This window comes from Elephantulus edwardii, unplaced genomic scaffold (assembly GCF_000299155.1).
Source record: "Elephantulus edwardii isolate Elephantulus edwardi_28Jun2011 unplaced genomic scaffold, EleEdw1.0 scaffold00056, whole genome shotgun sequence".
NCBI classification, from domain to species: Eukaryota; Metazoa; Chordata; class Mammalia; order Macroscelidea; family Macroscelididae; genus Elephantulus; species Elephantulus edwardii.
The window spans coordinates 16,887,121-16,891,482 of NW_006399806.1; the positions used below are offsets into that span (position 1 = coordinate 16,887,121).

General features: G+C 36.3%; 1 protein-coding gene and 1 pseudogene across 1 annotated transcript in view; both read left to right on the plus strand.

Moving 5' to 3' along the window:
- LOC102853989 overlaps positions 1 to 1,597 on the plus strand; it is a 77,449-nt pseudogene extending 75,852 nt beyond the window's left edge.
- MAML2 (mastermind-like 2 (Drosophila)) overlaps positions 1 to 4,362 on the plus strand; it is a 484,193-nt gene that overhangs the window by 279,998 nt on the left and 199,833 nt on the right. The gene's annotated exons all lie outside the window — the stretch shown is intronic.

A 4,362-nucleotide genomic window follows, 5' to 3' on the forward strand; every position in this document is an offset into this window, starting at 1 on the left:
ACTGAAGAGCAATGGTGTCTCTTTGGAGACCAAGGTGCGTCTGATACAGGCCATGGTATTTGTTATCACTTGTTATGCATCAGAGAATTGGACAATGACTAAGGAGGATAGAAGGAGAATTGATGCCATGGACTGCTAGGAAAACAGATTCATACTGGAAAGGGTCAAACCGGGCTGCTCCTTGGAGGCAAGGATTCTGAGGCTCCGTCTAACATACTATGGACATGTTGCAAGGAGGGACAGGTCCTTGGAGAGGGACATCATGCTTGGTAGGGTGGAGGGACAACGCAGAAGGGGAAGGCCTCTTATGAGGTGGATTGATTCAGTGATTGGGGTAATCGGGATGGGTGTGTCAGAGAGAGTGCAATTGGCACAAGACAGAGCGGAGTTTAGGGCTGTTGTACATAGGGCCACTATGAGTCGCAAGCGACTCAACAGCACATAACAATAACAACAACTTTTAAAACAATAGTCTATTTTTTCAATTCACAAATGTGGACTATCCTCCCATTTATTTGTTACCAGATCACATTATTTAGGTCTTTTAAAATGTTTTTCAGTGACGCTTTGTGGCTTTTAGTGTAAAAACCTTGCACTTTTGCTAAATATGTTGCTGAGTATTTTATTGTCAATAATACTGTCATTAATGGGATTATTTTTATAATTCAATTCTAGATTATTTTTCCTTGCTTTTATATAGAAATACAATTGTGTAATTCTCTCTTCTGCTGAAGCCTTGATGAACTGTTTAATTATTGTGTGTATGTGTTTGCATATATGTGTATTAATATTTTCTATATACCAAATTACATCTGAAAATATAATTTTACTTCTTTCTTTACAATTTGGATGCCTTTCCCCCCCTTACCTAATTCTTTCAGAATGAATTTCAAATATATAGATATTTTTTTTGGTTGCCTGACTGTCACCATTGTGGGTCACAGGCATGCTCCTGGGTAGGGCTTGTCCCAGTCAGCTCTGCCCTGTCATCGCAGAGTGCCCGCCTGGCTGAAGTTGAGAGCTGACGACATGAATGAGAAGATCTACAAGAAGAAGAGACTGACTCCTTCCCAAATCAGTGTGATCCTCAGAGATTCACATGGTATTGCAATAAAATCTTGAGAATCCTTGAGCATCCGAAGGACTTGCTCCTGACCTTCGTAAGGATCTCTACCATTTAATTAAGAAAGCTATTGCTGTGATGCTGAAGCCTGTGACAGTGATGTGCCAATCGTGGTAATGGCACCCATGGTGGACAGTGTTGGCTGGAGCTTCCCGACTAAATCAAGCCTGGAAGCAGGAGCGGCATCCACTTCCAAAATGGCTTGCCTCCGGAAACTCTATGTATGAACAGTGCTCAGGCTCTTTGTTCATAGGGTCGCTATGAGTCGTCTATGACTTGACCGCATTAAACAACAACAACAACATTGCTGTTCGAAAGCATCTTGAGAGGAACAGAAAGGATAAGGATGCTAAATTCCATCTGATCCTGATTGAAAGCTGAACTCACTGATTGGCTTGATTTTATAAGGCAAAGAGAGTCCTTCTCCCCATCTGGAAATAGGAATCATCCACACCCTCCACCCTGGTTGCGTAAATTTGACTTATGTACTTGAGCAATAAGATCATTGTTTAACTAATAATATTTTCAAGTATATTATCGAATAGAAGTGATAAGAGTGGACAAATTTTGTCTCTTTTATTTGTCATTTTTTGTTAAAGATTTCCATCTTGTGCCATTAAGCATGATGTTAATTGTGAGATTTTTTCTCATGTAATGTCTTCTTTTAGGTTAAGGAAATTTGTTCTATCCTAGTTGTTTAATATTTATCATAAATATTTGTTGGATTTTGTCATAAGCATTTTCTAGATCTGTTGATATAATCCTATGGGGTTTTACCTTTATTCTATTAAAATGGTCCTCAAACCCAGACAAATTATTATTCATATTCACTCTCTGGGACAGAGTAAAACTGCTTATTTGGGTTTCCAGTGGAAATTTTTATGGAAACAGACTGCAGTGTCTTTCTCTTATAGAACAAGTGGTAGGTTCAAACAACCAAACCTTGGGTTATCAGATAAGCACTTACCCATTAGGGCTTCTTCATTTACTCAGAGTATTTCCTTAAAATAGTTTTTGTTTCTATAAAGTTAGCAATAATTAATGGATCTTTTCTTCTTCATTTTTGTAATTTTCAGTTTCCTCTTCCCTTTATGAATGTAGCTAAAAGTTTATCAGTTTCATTGATCTTTTCACAAAACTCCTTTATATATTGGACTTGCTCATTTATATATTATTTTCCTATTATCAATCTCATTTATTTCTGTTCTAATCATTATTTTCCTCCTTGTGCTTACTTTGCATTTAGTTTGCTCTTCTCAAGGCAGAAGATTAAATTGTTCATTTATTAATTATTGTTGTTGAGTAGTGTTGTTTTATTTCTACATATTTATGACATTCTTTTTGTTATTGATTTTTTTATTTCAGTATAGAGAATGGGCTTTTTATTGTTCCAATCCTTTTAAATGTATAGAGGTTTGCTTTATGATCTAACATTTGTTTTGGAGAATGTTGCTTGTGCTCTTGAGGAAAAGGCATTTTCTATTGTTTTGGTTAGTGTTCTTATAGGTATTTGTTAGGTCTCCTATTAATTGTTGCTCAAGTCTTTTCTTATTGATCTTTATATCCATTACTGAAAATCCAGGATTAAGTCTCCAACTATCATTGCTAAATTATCTCTCACTTTTCAATTCTTTGAGTTTTTAATGAGGCATTTTAGATACATATTAATCATGCAGTTAGGGATTTACCTTGCTTTGCCTTCATTTATGCGATTATCTTCACCAAGAATGTGTACAATATCTTTTAATTTCTGTCCTGCTGAAATTTTACCCATTCTGTAAGACCTAACTGTTACCTCTTCTGAAGAATTGTCCAGCTCTTATATCCATTTAGAATATCTTTTCATCTCTCTCTTGCTGAAATTTTACCCATTCTCTAAGATTTACCTAATTTTTGCTCTTCTGAAAAATTGTTCATCCCTTATATCAACTCCAGTCTCTATTTTGTATATCTGTATCTTATATGAAGTCTGTGGGGTTTCTCCCTCTCTACCATTAGCTGAAAGTTTGTTTAATCTTCATATTGTTTTATATATGTGATATAGTTTCTGTCTCATTTATTGTCCTCCAGTTGGAACTTCCAACAACTTTTCAGAGCCTGCCCATCTTTCTTCACATCTGCTGGTGGATTTAAACTATCAGACAGGCACCACTTTGGGTTCATAGAATAACTCTTCATGGGCTGTGCCACCAGAGATTCCTTCTTAATATATTGTTGATGTGTGCCATTAAGTCGGAACTCACTCATAGCTGACCCTCCAGTGGGTTTTCAGATACTTTAAATCACAGGAGATATTTTCCATCTTGGAGAAGCTCATGGATTCAAATTTCTTCCCTTAGGGTTTCAACACAACATCTTACCACTAGGCCAACAGAATCCCCCTTTATAATACAGTAACTATTTAATAAATATTTATAATAATGGAAAATTTTTAATCTTGTGTTGAGTAATTTGAAGGAGGAATTATTGGTGTAGAACAACCTCCTTGGTTAAAGTTATTAAGAAACATATTTCGGTACCATGTCAAAAAACATAAGTGTAATAACTAAAGAGATCCAAATCAGAAGAACAGTTTGGTCAATTAAAACGCCCCCCCCCAAGTAGTTAAGCAAAAAGCTGCAAGGATTATTCCTTATGATTTATAAATAATAGCATTCCTATTTGGAACTAAAGAAGCTTAATATTCTTTTTCTCTTTTAGAGGAATTTCACATCTTGGGTAGAAAAATGGCACATGTTCTAACTACAGGGAAACATTCTTAAAAGCTACTAAAATTCAAGTCATAGATCTTGCTTCATCTTCCATGTCCCTGGAGTGGATCATTTCTCCAAGAATAAAACAGCAAGGCATGGTGCATATGATGGCTTGGCAACCTTAGAGCATTTTGAAATCTTCTTACTTATCCCTTTTTAACTTCTTGCCAACTCAAAGACTGTGATGAGGCAGGAGGTAGAGAAAGCTGTTGAGTGAGGAAGGACAAAAAAGTGTCACATATCCCTCTTAGGTTTGGAACCATGTCATTATGATGGCACTACAAAAACAACTTTCTTTTTTTTTTTTTCAAAAACAACTTTCTATTGGAAGTTGATTTGAAAGAAGGTTCTGCAGCTGAGTGATGTGACTCCTCTAGTTTAACCTTCTGTGCAAGAAGCCCTGAATGCAAGAATTGGCAGGCAGACTCTCATTTGGAGTCCAAGTATCAAACACATGGGAACACACACACACACACACACACACAC